A 20,693-nucleotide genomic window follows, 5' to 3' on the forward strand; every position below is an offset into this window, starting at 1 on the left:
TTCAACCACATCCTTAAGGGATCCAGAGTCACACACATAACATAGATGCACCCAAAACACTTAGAGTCAGCAAACAGCTATGGAAACGAACTTGCTGAGGAGAGTGTAGCAATATATCACAAAGATCATATACTATGAGCAGGTGTGATTTAATACCAAGAATGTCAGACTGGTTCAATCTTAGGAAAACTATCAGTATAATTTATCATATAAATAACAAAGCCATTAGACATGATATGATTATCTCATTAGATATAGAAAAAAAGCTTTTGACATTCTTATTCTTCTTTAAATCACTTAAAAACTCAGGAAATAAATGGAACTTTCCTTAAAAATGAAAAGTGATATCCATCAGCATACATTACCTGTAAAGAGGATAAGCCTTTCCAGTAAGATCAGGGGTGAATTAAGGATGCACATTATCAATACAGTATTCAATATTGTAATGGAAATAAGAGAAAAAATTAATGGAATTAGAATAAACTAAGAAAAGCAAAAGTATCACTCTTTGCAGATTATATGATCTACTTAGAGAATCCTAGAGAATTAACTAAAAAAACTCATTGAAATAATTAAGTTTTAGCAAACTTGCAGGATATAAAATAAACCCACATAAATCATCGTTTTTACATATCACCAACAAAGCTCAGTAGCAAGAGATAAAAATATGTAGACAACATAAAATATTCAGGAATCTATTTTCCAAGACAAACTTATTGAATGTTATTGAAGTGAATTATCATATTTTCCCTTTTTCCTTTTCTGGCCTAGTTAGCAATCTTGTGAATGCTTCCATATCTCCTGCAATAGTGGTTCAGCAGATAGAGTGCTGGATAGGGGTCAGGAAGTTAAAATCAGCCCTTAGACACTTACTAGCTGTGTGACCCTGGGCAAGTTACTTCATCTCTTTTTGCCTCAGTTTCCTTATCTGTAAAATGTGCACCTACTCTATATGCAGGATTATGAAGACCAAATGAGATAATTATTGTAAAGTGTTTCATGCAGAGAGCTTTATCATTTTAGGTGATGTATAAAATGGGGAATTTTATTATAGTTAAGTCATTTTTAATACTTTCTGACTCTTTTTGATAACTTTTGAGGTTTTTTTGGCAAAAATACTGAAATGGTTTACCATTTCTTTCTCCAGCTCATTTTACATAGGGTCACATAGCTAGCACCTGAGGTCAGATTTGAACTCAGTTCTTCTTGAATCACTCAGCACTCTCTCTCTGCTGTGCCACCTAGCTGCCCATAGAAAAAATACTGCCAAAAGAGTAAGAAGTTGTTAAATCATTTCAGTCATGTCTGATTCTATGTGACCTCCTTTTTGAGATTTCCTTGGTAGAGATACTGGTGTGGTTTGCCATTTCCTTCTCTAGTTCATTTTACAGAGGAAGAAACTGAGGCAAATAGTGACTTGTCTATGATCACACAGCTAATAAGTATCTGAAGTCATATTTGTACTCAGGAAGATGCATCTTCCCAATTCCAGGTTCTATCTACTATACTGCTTAGCTGCTTTTATTATTATTATTATCATTATCATTATTATTATTATTATTATTATTAATTTCACAAGGATTAAAGAAGAAACAAATTGATTTTTCACAGCTTCTTTTCACCTACGACAGACTTGGTCCTAGGATTGGAGTTGATTCTTGCCCAAGACTACTTCACTCATTAGTTTTAACTCCTTATTCACTATAACAGTGGAGAAAGTTTGGAATTCATATAGTTTGGAAAGTATCTATGGTATAATTATTTATATTCTGGTTTTGAATGGTACAATTCCGCCCCCCGCCCCCCAAGCTATTCACTGTTCCATTTCCTTGCTTGGTTTCTTCACTTATCATAAGTGACCACATTGAATGTTTTTCCATAGTAAAATCCCTACTCTGGAGTAGTGAGACTCTCAGCTGATCATTCCTAGGGACCTATTTTAGTTTGAGTTCCTTTTTAATCCTTCCTCCAGTGACCCTGCCACCAGTGCTTCTGTTGATTAATATCTTTTTCCTACTTTCCGTTTCCTTTGTGTCTTTGTGGAAATGGAATCTTTTGTTCAAATGGACTCAAAAAATCACCTAAGTCTAACCTTCCACCCATTGTTCAAGATCATAAATCTACTTCTGCATCAATACTTTAGGCTACAAGCACTTCATGATATGGTCCATAAAACAAGTTCTTTCTTAAAGTGAGGTAGATTTTATTTACTCAGTTTAATGTCTAGTCATTGGATCTAAATTCTACTTTCTTGAGCAGAGTGACTTATCTGTCTTTTTAGGTAAAAGTCCTTCAGATATTTTCAATATTGTAATCATGTCATTTCTTCCCTATTTCCCTCTCCAGACTAAATCACCTCAGTCCGTTTAACCCTTCCATGACAGAGATTTGGGACCCCTGGTCTTCTAGGTCATTCATTTAAATGTGCTCCTACTGGTTATTGTCCCTCTTGAGACAAAGATGTAATAACTGAACACAATACTCCAGATTTAATTGACTAGTACTGAGTACAATGGAGCCCTCCCTTTCCTTTGTTTTGTTTTCTTTCCTATGTTAACAGATCTGTGATCTCACCAATATAGATGCTTCCTTCAGTACTCCTTGCTACCCATCTGTAGTGCCACATCCTCCCACAAGTCCTTTCAGTAGTTCTACAAATATTTATTATCTTTGATGTTCCAAGCACTGCTAAAAACTGGCTGCAAAGAAAAGCGAAAACATGGCACCTCCCCTCATGGAGCTTACATTCTAATCCTCCAAGGGACCTACCTGACATGGTGGGATCTTGCTCTAGAGAGTGGCATCAATTACAGATAGGAAACCATACATAATGATTCCAGTGGGCTACATGTTGACTTTGAAAGCCTGATCTTAACATGACTGTGTGTGAATATATTTTTTTTTCAAGGCAATGGAGTTAAGTAGCTTGCCCAAGGTCACACAGGTAATTATTAAGTGTCTGAGTTTGGATTTGAACTCAGGTCTTCCTGAATCCAGGACTGGTACTCTATCCACTGTGCCACCTAGCTGCCCCTATTTTCATTCATTTGTTAAATAATTTTCCAATTATATTTTAATCTTATTTGGTTCCGGCCAAGATGGCGGAGAGAAGACAGGCACAGTTCTAAAGTCTCCTGATCTCTTCCCCATCTATCACATGAAACAAACCTCTTAAAAGAATCTGACCCACAAAACCCAGAAAGAAAAGCCGGGAGAAAGAATATCTACCTCAGAATTTATCTACGGCAGCAGCTTTGGCCGAATTCAGGTGGGTGAGTCTGGGCTCAGAGGGAGGATCAGCCCCAGATCAGCCAGATTAACAGCTGAATTGGAACCGGGAGTCTGAGAGCCGGACCTGCTGGATCAGAGGTGGGGCTGGACAAAAGGGGCTTGGGTCCACAGGGAAGCAGAGGCCCTGGTGTTGGTGCTGTCCCCCTGGAGCTTGAGGATGGGGCTGGGGGTAGAGTTCTGGTGCAGGAGAGCTGTGGACAACATCCTGGGCTCCTCTGGTCCCATTGCAGCTCAGACCTCCTCCCAAACAAACAAATGCAAACTACTTCTGCCTCAGACCCAGGTGTGTGAGCAGAAGAACCAGCCCAGCTGAGGAATGACCTCAGGCCAGGGTAAAGCCCACCATTGATTGAAGGCAAAAGAATTCAATAGCTCCAACCCCTCCCTTCAAGCAAAGGTAGAAGGCCTCAACCAAGGTCACAGACACTCCAGAGAAAGCAACCAACACCTCCTGCTGGCCAGCCAGAGAAACTGCACTCAGTGAGTAAAGCCTTTAGCAATCCCAAGCCCCTGTGAACCAGCCCCTCCCCAGCTCAGGTCTTAGCAAAATGAAGAAGGGTCAGCGGAAAGGTGGATCCATAGAAAAAATTCCTGGAAGGGAAAGACCCTAACTCAGAGAGACCTGGAACCTCTGAGGAGAATACAGTCTGGTCTCCAGCACAGAAAGACTTCCTTGAAGAAATAAGGAAGGAGCTTAAAAATTTGGGAGAGACAATTAATATCTTGCAACAAGAAAACAAAACCTTAGAAAGTACAATTGGACAAACACAAAAGGAGAGTAAATCTCCCGGATCCTCAAAGGAGCAAATGCAAAAAGAAATTAACTCTCTCAAAACCTCAATTTGTCAAATGGAAAGCTCTTTCAAAAGTAGAATTGACCAATTGGAAAAGGAGTTGCAAAAGGTTAATGAAGAAAACTCCTCCCCCCCAAAAAAGAATGGGGTCTACAGAAGCTAATGATTCCATAAGACAGCAAGAGTCAGTTAAACAAAATCAAAAAATAGAAAAAATAGAAGCAAATGTAAAAACAAAACCACTGACCTCAAGAATAGATCGAGGAGGGGCAACCTGAAAATTATAGGACTTCCTGAAAACATTGAAGAGAAAAAAAAAAGCCTGGACTTAATATTACAGGATCTAGTGATGGAAAACTGCCCTGATATCATGGAATCGGAGGGCAAAGTAGTTATTGAAAGAGTACATCGATCCCCACCAGAAAAAGATCCTAAAATGAAAACACCAAGGAATGTTGTGGCCAAACTCCAGAACTATCAGATAAAAGAGAAAATCCTGCAAGCAGCCAGAAAGAAACAATTTAAATATCAAGGAGCCACAGTAAGGATCACACAGGACCTAGCTGCATCAACATTAAGGGATCAAAGGGCCTGGAACGAGATATTTCGAAGAGCAAGGGAACTTGGAATGCAGCCAAGAATCTAGTTTCCTGCAAAGCTGAGCCTTCTCTTCCAGGGAAAAAAGATGGATATTTAACGAAATGGAATTCCAAAAATTTCTGATGAAAAGACCAGAGCTAAACAGAAAATTTGAACATCAAACAGGAGGTTCAAGAGACACATGAAAGGTAAAGGGGGGAGGGGCAGTAAAAGGACAAAAAAATGCAATCCAGTAAGTTGAAACTGGCTATATCCCAGCATGGGGGAAAAAAAGATTCTCATAAATCTTGAGAATTGTAACTCTAACAGAGAGAATATACCTAGCCAGAAATGATGGACATTCATGACCTAACCATGAGACTGTTATCTAATGGGATGTAACTGGCTTTAACCCCACTTGGGGAAAGACTCTAATAACTCTCAGGAATTTTGACTCTATTCAATAGAATATACAGAACTAGAAGGGATAGACACTCAGAATTTTCTATGACTTAGATAGAATGATCAAAAAAACCCACTACTTCCTTAAAAAGGGGCACAGGAAAGAGATGGGAGGAAGGAGGGGATTGAATGGGGTAAATCTCATTACACTAAGAGATACAAAAATCCTATGGTAATAGTGGGGAAGAAGGGAGCAGGGGAGAAACACCTGAATCTTCTTCTCATCAGACTTGGCTTAAAGTCAACCTACACATACTCAGTTAATTTATAAAACATCTAACCTTTCAAGTATTAAAAGGGGAAAAGGGGAGGGGGGAAGGGGGAAATAACAAAAGCAAGGGAAGGGAAAAAGGGAAAGGGGAAAGAAAAGGGAGGGTGTGATATAGGAGGGTAAACACACTGAAGGGGGTGGTATTCAGAAACAAAATACTGGGGACTGGATAAAGGGGGGGAAAGGGGGGAAAATACAAACAGGGAAGATAGCACAGAGGGCAATAAAGAAGTAGTAATCATAACCTTGAATGTGAATGGGATGAACTCCCCCTTAAAACGTAAGCAAATAGCAGAGTGGATTAAAAACCAGAATCCTACAGTATGCTGCTTACAAGAAACTCATTTGAAGCAGAAAGATACATATAGAGTAAAGGTAAGAGGTTGGAGCAAAATATATTTTGCTTCAGCTGAAGTAAAAAAAAGCAGGGGTAGCAATCCTTATCTCAGACAAAGCAGCAGCAAAAATAGAAAGAGTTAAAAGAGATAAGGAAAGAAACTTTATCCTCCTAAAAGGTACCATAGACAATAAAGTCATTTCAGTATTGAAAATATATGTACCCAGTGGGACAGCACCCAAATTCTTAGAGGAGAAGCTGAAAGAACTACAGGAAGACATAGACCCCAAAACTCTACTAGTGGGAGACCTCAACCTCCCTCTCTCAGATCTAGATTAATCGAATCATAAAATAAACAAGAAAGAACTTAAGGAGGTAAATAGAGGTTAGAAATATTAGATATGGTAGACTTATGGATGAAACTGAATGGGGTTAGAAAGGAATATACCTTTTTCTCTGCAGTACATGGAACTTATACAAAAATTGACCATGTACTAGGACATAAAAACCTAATGATCAACTGCAGAAAGGCAGAAATAGTGAATACGTCTTTCTCAGATCACAATGCAATAAAAGTCATATGCAATACTGGGCCAAGGAGATATAGACCCAGAACAAACTGGAAACTGAATAACCTCATTTTAAAAAATGAGTGGACGAAAAAACAAATTATAGAAAAAATTAACCATTTTATCCCAGATAATGATAACAATGAAACAACATACCAAAACCTATGGGATTCATTCAAAGCGACTCTCAGGGGAGATATTATAGCTCTAAATGCTTACATGAATAAATTGGAGAAAGAGGAAATTAATGAACTAAACATGCAACTAAAAAAATTAGAGAAAGAACAAATCAGAAATCCCCAATTAAATGCCAAATTAGAAATTCTAAAAATAAAAGGAGAAATTAATAAAGTTGAAAGCAAAAATCCTATTGAATTAATAAATAAAACCAAAAATTGGTATTATGAAAAAAACAATAAAATTGATAAACCTCTGGTCAATTTGATTAAAAAAGAGAAAGAAGAAAACCAAATTGCTAGTATCATAAATGAAAAGGTGAACTCACCACCAATGAGGAGGAAATTAAAGTAATAATTCAAAATTATTTTTGCCCAACTCTTTGCCAGAAAATTTGATAATCTAAGTGAAATGGATGAATATTTACAAAAATATAAGTTTCCCAGGTTAAATGAAGTAGAGATTAAATACCTAAACAACCCTATCTCAGAAAAAGAAATTCAACAAGCCATTACTGAACTCCCTAAAAAAAATCTCCAGGGCCTGACGGATTCACAAGTGAATTCTACTAAACATTTAAGGAACAATTGGTTCCAATCCTATATAAACTCTTTGGAAAAATAGGGAAAGATGGAACTCTGCCTAACTCTTTCTATGAAACCAATATGGTACTGTTACCTAAACCAGGAAGAGTTAAAACAGAGAAAGAAAATTATAGACCTATTTCCCTGATGAATATAGATTCAAAAATCCTAAATAAAATCTTAGCAAAATGATTACAAGAAGTCATCACTAGGATAATACATTATGATCAAGTAGGATTTATTCCAGGCATGCAGGGTTGGTTCAATATTAGAAAAACTGGTAGTATACTCAATTATATCAACAACAAATCTATCAGAAATCATATGATCATATCAATAGATGCTGAAAAAGCTTTTGACAAAATACAGCATCCATTCCTATTAAAAACACTATAGAGAGTATAAATGGACTGTTCCTTAAAATAATTAGCAGTATCTATTTGAAACCATCAACAAGCATTATATTCAATGGGGAGAGGCTAGAGGCATTCCCAATAAGATCAGGGGTGAAACAAGGGTGCCCAGTATCACCACTACTATTCAATATTGTATTAGAAATGTTAGCATCAGCAATTAGAGAAGAAAAAGAAATTGAGAGAATTAGAATTGGGAAGGAAGAGACAAAACTCTCACTCTTTGCAAATTGTAAGTGAATTCATATGGAGAAATAAAAAGTCAAGAATTTCCAGGAGCTTAATGAAAAAAAGTGCAAAAGAAGGTGGCTTAGCCCTACCTGATCTAAAATTATATTATAAAGCATCAGTCATCAAAACTGCTTGGTATTGGCTAAGAAATCAGAAATAGAGTGGTGGACCAGTGGAATAGACTAGCTGTAAAAGCAGGAGATAATTATAGTGATCTGCTTTTTGATAAACCCAAAAAGTCCAGCCATTGGAATAAAAACTCTTGCTTTGATAAAAATTGCTGGGATAATTGGAAGTTAGTATGGAAGAAACTTAGATTAGACCAACACCTCACACCCTTTACCAAGATAAGATCCAAATGGTTACAGGACATAGACATAAAAAACAATACTATAAGCAAATTAGAAGATCAAGGACTAGTCTACCTGTCAGATCTATGGAAAGGGGAGTAGTTTATGACTAAGGAAGAGTTGGAGAACATCACCCAAAACCAATTAGATGATTTCTGTTACATTGAATTAAAAAGCTTTTGCACAGATAAAATCAATGTAATCAAGATCAAAAGAAATGTAGTAAATTGGGAAACAATCTTTACAACTAATGATTCTGACAAAGGAGTCATTTCTAAAATATACAGAGAACTGAGTCGTATTTTTAAACCAAAAAGCCATTCCCCATTTGACAAATGGTCAAAGGATATGCAAAGGCAATTTACAGATGAGGAGATCAAAGTAATCCATAGCCATATGAAAAAAATGCTCTAAATCATTAATTATTAGAGGAATGCAAATTATAGCTTCTCTGAGGTACCACCTCACACCTCTCAGTTTGGCCAATATGACCAGGAAGGATAATGATCATTGTTGGAAGGGTTGTGGGAAATCTGGGATACTATTACACTATTGGTGGAGCTGTGAACTCGTTCAACCCTTCTGGAGAGCTATTTCTAACTATGCCCAAAGGGCAACAAAAATGTGCATACCCTTTGACCCAGCAATACCACTACTGGGTCTATACCCTGGAGAGATGAAGGAAAAGGGTAAAAACATTACTTGTACAAAAATATTTATAGCAGCCCCGTTTGTGGTGGGAAAGAATTGGAAATCAAGTAAATGTCCTTCAATTGGGGAATGGCTTAGCAAACTGTGGTATATGTATGTCATGGAACACTATTGTTCTATTGGAAACCAGGAGAGAAGGGAATTCAAGGAAACCTGAAGGGATTTGCATGAACTGATGCTGAGTGAGATGAGCAGAACCAGAAAAACACTGTACACCCTAACAGCAACATGGGAGTGATGTTCAACCTTGAAGGACTTGCTCATTCAATCAGCACAACAATCTGGAACAATTTTGGGCTATCTGCAAAGGCGAGTGCCATCAGTATCCAGATAAGGGGCTGTGGAGTTCAAACAAAGTACAAGGACTATTCCCTTTCATTTAGGGAAAAAACAGATAATCTTATTGTCTGATCTTGTTACCTCTTAGAATTCTTGTCTCTTCTCTAAGGATATGATTTCTCTCTCATCACACCCAATTTGGATCAATGTACAACATGGAAACAAAGTAAAGACTGACAGAGTGCTTTCCGTGGCGGGGGGGAGCAAGATTGGGGGGGAAATTGTAAAACTCAAATAATATCTTTAATAAAAATAAATTTAAAAAAAATCTTATTTGCGTCACACTTGGTACTGTTATGGGCTGCATATTTGACTGTCTGGCTAAGTCTATCTATATTATGTGGAAATTCATGTATATAGACTGGCCATGTTCCTTGCTCTCACTTCATGACCTTCCTCTTCTGTAGTTATATTTCTTTCTCATTGTAAATTTCACTGTGTTTAGTACATTCCTGTTGTTGTTTTTGTTGATAGTAATGTCAAAATCCAACATGCTCACTGTGCTTCTCTACATTGTCCTTTTGGTGAACCACAAAGACTATTATTTTATTTGAAGTCATAAAGGATCACTCAAAGAAAATGAGGGGCAACTAGGTAGCACAGCAAATAGGATAGATAGAAGACTCTTCTTCCTAAGATCAAATCTACCCTTGGTCACTTACTAGTTGTATGACCCTGAGCAAGTCATTTCACCCTGTTGACCCCAGTTCCCTCACCTGTAAAATGAGTTGGAATAGGTAATGGCAAATCCCTGTAACTTTGCTAAAAAAAGAAAAAAATAAATGAGGTTACAGAACGTTAGGCACAACTGAAGAAATGACTAAAAAACAGCAAAGAAAATTGATGTTTAAAAAAAACTGTGTTAGAACTTAGCATCAGAAAATGCACTGTATACAGTACATTTAGTTTATTTACATCCTCCTGTGCAATTAAGAACCTGAAGATTCATTTTTTCCCTGGTTTAATCTCTATATCAATAACAATAATAATAATAATAATAATAATAGCTATCATATCATAATAGGAGATTTGCACAGGGCTTTATATAAATTCTCATTTTCTCTTTCCACCAACTCTCTTATTCCTATTTTTCAGATAAGGACTCCTCAGATGAGATGATGAGAGAAATTAACACAACTTATAGGAAAGATTTGAACTCAAATTTTTCTGTCTCCATGTTTAGCACTCATTCCACTGCCCTATTATGCCTTTAGACCAAAACCTTGATATTGATATGATCCATTTGGGATATAAGTTTTAACATTTGTAGAATACTTTATAGACATGATCTCTTTTGAATTCCACTACAAGCCTGTGAAGGGAGGTACTATCTATAAGCATTATTCTTATTCTGTTTAACAGATGAGTAAATTGGAATTCAAGATGGTTCTGTGACTTTCCTGCAGTCAACAGCTAGGAAGTGTGAGATTTGAATTCAAGTCTTCCTTACTCCTAATTTGAGTCCTTTTTGTACTATTCTTGCTACATGTCATGGGACTATGTCAACTTCTTGGTCATTTCCAAGGATCTTTTTTATATTTGCAGTACCAACAGCTAATTAGACTCTCTAAAAACTCTTTCCTTTCACTGCCTAAAGTAAAGAACCATGTTATATTTTTCTTTGTTTCAAGGAATATCAAGGCTAATTTCTTTCCCAAGGTTTATTGTTATGAATTAGGCCATAGTTAGAGAGAAATGAGTTATGTGCCTTGTTTGTAAAGCTGATTAGCTTAACTCTAGGCCTGGCCTTAATCATTGGGATTTACCAAATTAATCCAAAGTTGGAAGATGATCTGGTCATTTGTTTTTACTACTATCTTTCATTTTCACCCTGCTCTGTAGCTTTTTCCTATTTCTTAAGTAGAATAATTGAGAATTTTTGGTCTAAGCAATCATAAGCCCACAGCTGTTGTTTTGTCTTGGCTTCTGAGTGGCCCTTGGTGTTTCGTGAAGCAAAGTATTAGGAGAACAGTGTGTTTGTTCCCATTATCTTTGCTACTTCATTTGCTGGTAATATACATATATATATATATATATATGTATATATATATATATTTATATTTATATTTATATATACACATGCACACAAAGCTTTGAGGACAGTCTCCTTATCACTTTAAATGCCCATTATTGTGAGATATTCATTCACTCCATCCTGTTTTCATTCATTTCACTAGTATACCTCAGTATTCCCTATCTCATTTCATTTCAGGTATTGAGACAACAAGAATTTATCCACAGCTTAGTTTGTGCCAAGCCCTGGGCAGTTGATCATGGAGTCTCAGATGACTAGAGCATGATTGCTTACTACTCTCCAACGTGTTGATCCCTAGACTCCTTCCCCTTATCTTTATCTTTTCTGCTGTGGCCACCAAGGTTTCAGAGTAACATCAATACTTGGAATTATTTGAGTATTTTGTTGGACTTGCAAAAGGTAACTGTGGGCAATAAAGTTCCCTCTATACCTGGTGTCCAAGTCTGTTGATTCTTGTACACAGATTTTATTTTTTCCGAATTTCTTAGACTACACTTTCAAGACTGACTTTTTTCTGTCTTTTCTGAAGTTTTTGTTTTGTGAAATATTCTTTGAGGCTCAACCCATTGTTAATGCTTCCTAGTACTTCATAAAAAATATAATAGTTTAACAAGTACAACAAATGAAAACCAGTATAAAAATGAGAGCTCCTTAGTTCTTCTTGGCATCAAGAAATTTGCCAGAATCCCAGAATTTGAGAATTGGAAGGGGTTCTCAGTAGCAGACCAATCCAACCCATATACAAAAGAAATCTCTACTATTGGCATCTTCCAAGTAGGGGGTCATCCAGCCTCCACTTAAAAACCTTTAAGAAGGAGAAACCCAACCCTGCTAATGGCAGATCATTCCACTCTTGGGCAGTCATAATTTTTATGAAATTCTTTAGTGGCGGCTAGGTGGCGTAGTGAGTAGAGCACCAGCCTTGGAGTCAGGAGTACCTGGGTTCAAATTTGACCTCAGACACTTAATAATTACCTAGCCGTGTGGCCTTGGGCAAGACACTTAACCCCATTGCCTTGAAAAGACTTAAAAAAAAAAAAAGAAACTCTTCTTTATATGAAATCTAAATTCTCCTCATTGAGCCAGGTGGCTAAGTGGTACAGTGGATAGAGCACTGGCCTTGGAAACAGGAGGATGGGAGTTCAAATCCAGCCTCAGATACTTAACACTTACTAGCTGTGTGACCTTAGGCAAGTCACTTAACCCTGATTTCCCCACATCCCGAGCCTTCTCCAGTCAGCCTAATTCATATCTGGTGACTTAGCAGAGAAGCCCATCACTCAAATCCAGTTCATGTGCTTGTCATGGCATCACTTCTCTGATGTCATGGTCCTCTTCAAGAACTAAGGACAAACATCTTGATTGTGAGGTAGCATAGTGGATGGAGCACCAGCTTTGATGTCAGGAGAACCTGTCTTTTAATCTTATTGGCCTCAGTTCAAGAAAGAAAAAGTATAACAGAGAGAAAAAAGATTAGCATTGCCACATGTTATATGGGACTAAGAGAAAGAAAGAGCCTTAACCCACCCAGAGAGACCTACCCAGAAGCCCAGAGTAGTTCTTCTCTTTCCTCACTTAAAAGTTGTCAAGGAAAAGAGATCAGTGATATCTGTTTAAATCTTTGTGTGTATGTTTAGTTCTGATTTACCACTAGTCAATTAAAAAGAGGATTTTTTTAATTATGCAGAAAACCAACAGGAAATAAGATAATATACTCCCTCTGTTCTGCTTCAGAAAGCCATGTGGATTGTCAGGAGAAAGAGGATATTGTGCAAGAAATAAATACTAGGCTCTCATGGTCTAGTCCTCCTGTTAGCCTTTTTTTTCTTTTTAAGAACAACATTATTACTGTTCCTCTTTCTTTCCCAATTATTTCCAATGGGGACTGAGGGCTGTATACAATCCTTACAATAATTAAACTTTAGCAAAACAAATGAGCAGTTAGGGGGTGCAGTGGATAGAGCACTGGAATTGGAATCAGGAAGACTTATCTTCTTAAGTTCAAATCTTACCTCAGTTCCTTATTTGTAAAATGACTTGGAGGAAATGACAAACCACCCCAGTTTCTTTACCAAGTGGGGTAATGGAGAGTTAGACACAACTAAAATGACTGAACAAAATAAAGTGAATCCATTTGTGTCCAAAAAAATTTATTCTGCACCCTGTGTCCCTTACCTTGTCATGAGAGTGCAGGTGGCCTACTTCATCACAAATCCTCAGGAGATGGGCTTTCTCTTCAGAATCATTGGAATAATGATAACTTTTGATGGAGAGAAGACTTCCTTCTGTTTCTTCTATCAAGGGAACTGATTATAGTGGTAGAAAGATCAGAACAAACATGACCAATAGGGAGTTGATGTCAAAGAAGTAGGGAGATAGAGTACTTTTCAGCCCTTGATGAAATTGTATTCTATGGTACTCAAACAACTGCCATGTAATTTCTGAGCATTGTCACTGGTGTTGGAAAGATCTTGGCTATTGAGAAGAATTCTGAAGGATTGAAGAAATAGAGATGTCCATAGATTCAAAAAAAGAGAAAAAGCATGACCTTTGTCAACTCTGGGCCAGTGAATTTAACTTCAATTCTTTGTAAATTTCTAGAATGTTATTAAAGAGCTAGTTAATGAATATGTGGAAAAGGAACACAGTGATCAAAGAACCAATATGACTTGATCAGGAATAGATCACGATAAACCCATCTCACTTCCATTTTTTAAAGAATTGCCAAGTTGGCTGATCACAGTGAACACCTGTAGATGTTTTATGAAAAATTTAGCAATCATTTGATAAGGCCTGTCATGTTGTTCTTGTGAAGAAGATGGAATGATCAAACTGGCTGACAAAAATTAGTCATTGAATATCAGCTTGAAATGCCATCTCCATTGGAATGCCTTAGAGATCTTTGCTTGTTTCTGTGCTGTTTAGTTCTTTTGTCAATGAATTAGATAGAGGTGCCATAGATAATATGGCTTATAAATTTGTTTTTGCAAAGTCATTTTTCGGTGTCTGACATTTCATGACCTTACTTGAGGTTTTCTTGGCAATAATATTGGAGTGGTTTGCCATTTCCTTCTCCAGATCATTTTATAGATGAGAAACTGGGCAAACAGGTTAAGTGACTTGCCCAGGGTCACACAGCTAGTAAACTAGCTAAATGTCAGATTTGAACTCATGAAGATAAGTCTTTTTGTTTCCAAGCCCAGTGTTTTATCCATTATGCCCCCTAACTGGTCATATAAATTTATAGATAACACAGACCTGGGAAGTAGAGGTAGCAGAGAGAATTTTTAAAATATCTTTATAGTTTAGAACATTGAGCCATAGCTACTTAAATGAATGTAATGAGGATAAATGTAAAGTCTTTACACTTGTATTCTAAAAACCAATTTCACTAATAGAAATTAGGGACTCATTCTTAGAGACCAGTTCATCTGAATAAGATATGGGGATTTTATTGGGCTGCAAGTTCAATAGGAGTCATTAGTATAATATAGCAAGTAAGAGAGCTGTTTTCTTTTTCTTTTTTTATTTATTTAAGGCATTGGAGTTAAGTGACTTGCCCAAGGTCCCACAACTAGGCAATTATTAAGTATCTAAGGCTGAATTTGAACTCAGATTCTCCTGACTCTAGGGCCAGTGCTCTATCCACTGCGCCACCTATCTGCCCCACAACTAAGAGAATTATTACTACCTTAAGCAAAGTTAAGAAAGGCAGAGGTTCCAAGATTAGGGAGGTGACACTCTTTCCTGGTTAGATCATATCTGGAGATTGGGTTCAGTTCTGAATGCCAGTTATACTTTAGCAAGGAGATTTATAAGTCGGAAAGCATTCAAAGGAAGACATTTCAGGTGGTACAAGTTTTTTTAGTCTTTATTACATGAGAACTTTTTGAAGGTATTAGGCCATTTCTAACCTGGAGAGAGATGAGAAGTCTAGAGTAGAGAATGAAATTTTAGTTATCTTCAGTTATTTTAAGGGCTAGTCCACATTAAAGAAATTAGTAAGTTTCTTTGATTTCACAAGACAAGGGGGTAGAACTATGGACAAGGGGGTTGAAGGTAAAAATCAGCAAATTAGATGAAGTAAAAATTTCTTGACAATCACAGCAGATCAAAAGTGCATGCGCTAAAAAAAAAGTGCATGAGCTGTTATGGGGATACAGTTGGTTTCCTTCCCCCATGTCCTGCTAAAGATGAATATTTGATGGTTATGTTCTAGAAAGGATTTTTATTCAGATATGTACAAGACTAGTTGGCCTTGGAGGTTCCTCTTCCACCTCTGAGATTCTGGGATTTCATTGTGATTATTCCATCAATTTTTGTGTCATCAGGAAAAACAAACTTTCATAAGCATTGCAGAAAACACAAGAATACTACCAACTCAGTTTCTACTCTGTCCCATTAGTTGAGTTTCAGGATCAGAGAGTTACAATGACAGAGAATCTGGAGAAAGGCTTGATATCATTGGGTGTTTGAGGGGACATGTGAGTTTTTACTTGACATATACAAAAAGCTCATAATTGGGGCAGCTAGGTGGCGTAGTGGATAAAGCACCGGCCCTGGAGTCAGGAGTACCTGGGTTCAAATCCAGTCTCAGACACTTAATAATTACCTAGCTGTGTGGCCTTGGGCAAGCTACTTAACCCCGATTGCCTTGCAAAAACCTAAAAAAAAAGCTTATAATCTAGGGCTAAGTTTGGAGACTTAAACAATAACATAAAGTCAGCAGGAGAAATACAAGGATGAAATTCAAGTGCGTCCATTTTTTTTTCATTTTGGCCAGCCTGTTACGGTATTTAGAGATAGAATGTTGAAAGAGAATAACTTTTTGGCATTATTATCCTTGTTTTCCTTGTCCTTCATTATCAAGAATAAATTTTGAGTAGATGGTATGTTACCATTAGTACCTATAATTAGCGCCGTAGAGGCATAGAATTACAAGAGACCTTAGGAATCAATCTAACCCAAACTTTTCATTTTCAGACATGGAAGCAAATGCCTAGACAAATTGTGATTTCCTCACTGAGTACAAAGAGTAATGTATTTGCTTTCCCAGGACTTGGGATCGAATAGTTTCTTTGCCACTGGCTAGTCACTTAGCTGTTCTGGATTTCACTTTCTTCATTTAAAAAATAAAGGAATTGGACTATTAAGGACCTTTCCAGCTTCCTATCTTAAATCCTTTGAATTCAAGAAGATAATGGCAGACCTAAGATGAGCACACAACTCTCTTGACACTCGGGCCTTTGCTCTGTCCACTGGACCCACAGTTCTACATATACTTGAGTAGGTCTTAGAATCCTTTTTTGTAATTGACTCTATAAACAATCCATCCTTCTAATTTCATACTTAGCTTTAACAGAAATCTCTGTTCTCTCCCAATTTATTTCTTTCTTCTAGCCCTAGTGAAAGCAGACCCAATTAGATTCCCTTTCAGCCAAAGATAAGAAACAATGAAGAAGAAAGCTCAAAGTCCACCCTTTACCTGCTCCAAACTGCTGCATGTTCAATAGTTTGTTTGAGCAACAGTTCACAAGCATTTTGAATTGGATCATTTTGGACAGTCCTTCCTTTTTCTTACTTTCCAACTCCTAACTGTGCTGCAGAACAATGTAAGGAAAGAAACCCTATATAATATTTAATTTTGCCAAGTATTCTACAAATAATTCATTTTATAATTTCAATAATCCTCAGAGTTAAGTGCTGTTATTATCCCTGTTTTACAGATGAGGAAGGTAGGGGGTTAGGATTAAGTGGATTTGCCCAAGATCACACAGCCAGTAACTGAAACTGAACTTGACCTCGGCTGTTCCTGATTACATGTCTGGCATTCTGTCCACTATGCTACCAGTTGTTTGGAGTCATCCTTGGCTTTAAGCTCTAATTTTGCCAATGACTCTGTGACTTTATGTGTATAACTCACTTTGTCTCTCTAGGCCTCAGTTTCTTTATTTGTAAGATAAAATACTATAAGATCTTTAAGTTTCCTTCCAGTGGCATGATTCTCTCATAATGTTTTTTGGGTTTTTTTTAGGTTTTTGCAAGGCAAATGGGGTTAAGTAGCTTGCCCAAGGCCACACAGCTAGGTAATTATTAAGTGTCTGAGAGGGGATTTGAACCCTGGTACTCCTGACTCCAAGGCCAGTGCTTTATCCATTATGACACCTAGCCACCCCTCTCATAATGTTTTAAAGTGAATCAATTAAAATTTTGTTTTAAGACTTTTGTGAATTCATTTTGAAAGAGCTTGGATAATACATTTGAATATTAGTGAAAATTCAAGTCTTTTAGAGCTTCTCTTGAAAAGCTAAGTGACAAGCAGAATGCTTATACTGGCTAAATTAATAAATTTAGGATAAATTCAGGATATATCCATAAATTCAGGATAGAGTGTTGTAGCTTGGTGACTACATTGTCAGTAGATAGATCACTGGCCTTTGGAGGTCTTATGGCCTGAGGTCTAATTTGACTTTACATACCTACTAACTGAATGAATGCAGTTAGTGAATTCAGGTTAAAGGTAAAAATCAGCAAATTAGATGAAGAACGTAAAAATGTGAATTCAGTCCAGTAAACATTCATTAAGCTCATATTATGTTACAAGCATGGTGCTGTATCACTTAACTACTCTATGTCTCAGTTTTGTCCTCTGTAAAATATATATGTAATAATAACATCAGGGCAGCTAGGTGGCTCATGTATAGCTATGAGGCAGAGCTATGTGGAGCGATGGATAGAAAACAGTTACGGAGTCAGGAGGACCTGAATCCACATCTGACCTCAGAAACTTACTAGATGCATGACCCTGGACAAGTCACTTCTCCTTGTTTGCCTCAGTTTCCTCAACTGTAAAATGAACCAGAGAAAAGAGTTCCATACCACTCCAGTATCTTTGCCAAGAAAATCCCAAATGGGGTCACAGAGAATGAGACACAATTGAAACAATAAGAGATGGTACCTATCTCAGGGGATTGTTTTGAGTATCAATAACATATGGAAAGCATTTTGCAAACTTTGAAGTGCTAGCTATCGTTATTATAGTGGATCTGATTGGTGACATATTTGTTCTATTGGTTTTCCTTTTTCTCTCAATGTATAGGGAAAATACAGAAATGTGACTTTAACTTACATTAATAAGTAAATTAACACATAAGGAACACTTTTTCTAAGAGTGTAAAAACATCTAAAGATTAAATTTTTCCCTGCTCTGTCACCTGATAAGCTCTATCAGAACATATAGGCGAAAGATCAGGTTGTCAATAATTGGTATTTGTAGTGTGAAAATGGCAAGCTCTTTGGAGGAAAAGATATCAGATTAGAATGAACCTTTTTTTTAGAAAGATTTTATTTATTTTGAATTTTACAATTTTTCCCCCTAATCTTGCTTCCCTACCCCCACCCCCACAGAAGGCAGTCTGTTAGTCTTTACCTTTTTGTCATGGTATACATTGATCTAAGTTGAATGTGAAGAGAGATGAATCATATTCTTAAGGAAGAAAAATAAAGTATAAGAGATAGCAAAATTCCATAATAAGATAATGGGGTTTTTTTAATTAAAGTTAATAGTCTTTTGTTTGAACCCCCACAATTCTTTCTCTGGATACAGATGGTATTCTTGATCGCAGATACCCCAGAATTGTGCTTGACTGTTGCAATGATGCAATGAGCAAATCCATTTAAGTTGATCATCACCCCCATGTTGCTGTTAGGGTATGCAGTATTTTTCTGTTCTGCTCATCTGTCTCAGCATCAGTTCATGCAGACCTTTCCAGGCTTCCCTGAATTCCCATCCCTCCTGTTTTCTAATAGCACAATACTGTTCCATCACATACGTATACCACAGTTTGTTAAGTCATGGAATGAACCTTCTTGATATCTGTGAGGTGGTTCTGAATGTTTAGAATAGTGTATCAGGCCTTTCTTTTTGAAATGTCACCAGGATGTGTCTCATTATCTAATGATACATCATAAAATTCTAACTATATATAATAGTTACATAGCATATATTTATATTTTCATGTAACTTATATGTAATATACATATAACAAATTTCTGTCCATTCTCATTTTTTTTTGGTGCCTTAAAGTAGAAAGAAGTTTTTGTTGGCACTGGGAAGTCTAATTTCTGTTTGTACTCTCTTGAGTGATCTGAGCTGTGGCCTAATTTTCACTCATTTTCTTTAGCCAGTTTTAAAATATGCCAAATGGTGCTGCCACCTTAATACCTGTATGAGTTTGAACAAGTAATTTAACATCTAGTTTTCTTATTTATAAAATGAAGGGGTTAGACCAGATGAATTCTTTCCAGTTCTAAATCTTAGGTTCCTATATTATGCCTCATCATGAAAGGGAGATGATGTGAAAGTGCTTTGAAAGATTAAAAAACAAAACCAGATCAGTCTATGAATTCAAGTTCTCTTCAATGGACTTTAGACTGTATTTTTAGGAATAGGAAGTGAAATCAAAATGTTGGAGAATTCTTACCCCCAAAATATTGAGGTTCCTCTTAAGGTGTCTCTCTCAGGCAAATTGGCATTTTGGGGGTTCTTTGATAATGGGGGGGTAAGAGTTGGGAGACTCTCTAGAGGGATTTGACATATTATTGTTTATAGGAAGAGAAGAAAGGAGAGAGAAAAAAGAATCTCAGATAAATAAGTCTGAAGTGGGTCTAGATGTCAGAAGCTGGTGCTATCAAGACAGACCTTATAATGAGGTTATAGATGAGCTTGTTAAAGAGAGCTTTTGGATAACCAGAAGACCCCAGATGCTGATAATAAGACCAGACCCTGATCCTTACTTAAAAGGTAAAAGGGCAACGATGGCCTCAAGCAGGCATGGAGCAGTGAGCACTGATATTGGGCAACCAGAAGACAAAAAGACCTTGGGCACCAGCAGAGGCAGCAGAGACAACAGAAGCCAGTAGTTAAGTCTTGACTGGAATTCCTGGCTCTAGCAAGGACCCAACTGACTTAAAGTTATTCTAGATAATTATCTAGATATTCTATCTAGAACTCTAGACATTCTAGATAGATATTCTATACTATATTCTGGCAAATTTAGAAGTAGCTAAAAGTAATCTTTGATAAATTCTCAGAATTGATGACCTGCCTGGACTCAATGAATAAAGTATTACCTCTCAAGTCAGTAAGAGCTGAATTCAAAACCAGCCTTAGACATTTACTAGCTATAGTATTTCAGGGCAAATAACGTATCTGCTTCTATTTACACATCTATAAAATGGAAAAAATAATAGTGTCTACTTCTTGGAGTTGTAGTGAGGATCAAATAAGATGTTTGAAAAGTATGTTGCAAATCCTAAAATACTACACAAATGCTAGCTTTTATTGTTACAGTGCTAGCTATTGTGACTAGAACTTTGTGGAGGTTAGCAATATCATAGAATTGTTCTGCCATAAACAAATTAGTTAATATCTTTGCTACCTGTTGCATAGGTAATAACTTGTTTATTATTATTATTATTATTATAGGAGCAGCTAGGTGGCACAGTAGATAGAGCACCTGCCCGGAGTCAGGAATACCTGAGTTCAAAT

The 20,693-nt window shown here is 36.8% G+C and overlaps 1 protein-coding gene across 1 annotated transcript in view; it reads left to right on the forward strand.

The window, feature by feature from the left end:
- SLC9A7 (solute carrier family 9 member A7) overlaps nt 1–20,693 on the forward strand; it is a 203,715-nt gene that overhangs the window by 99,790 nt on the left and 83,232 nt on the right. The gene's annotated exons all lie outside the window — the stretch shown is intronic.

The sequence above is a fragment of the Macrotis lagotis genome, chromosome 1 (genome assembly GCF_037893015.1).
Source record: "Macrotis lagotis isolate mMagLag1 chromosome 1, bilby.v1.9.chrom.fasta, whole genome shotgun sequence".
Classification (NCBI taxonomy): domain Eukaryota; kingdom Metazoa; phylum Chordata; class Mammalia; order Peramelemorphia; family Peramelidae; genus Macrotis; species Macrotis lagotis.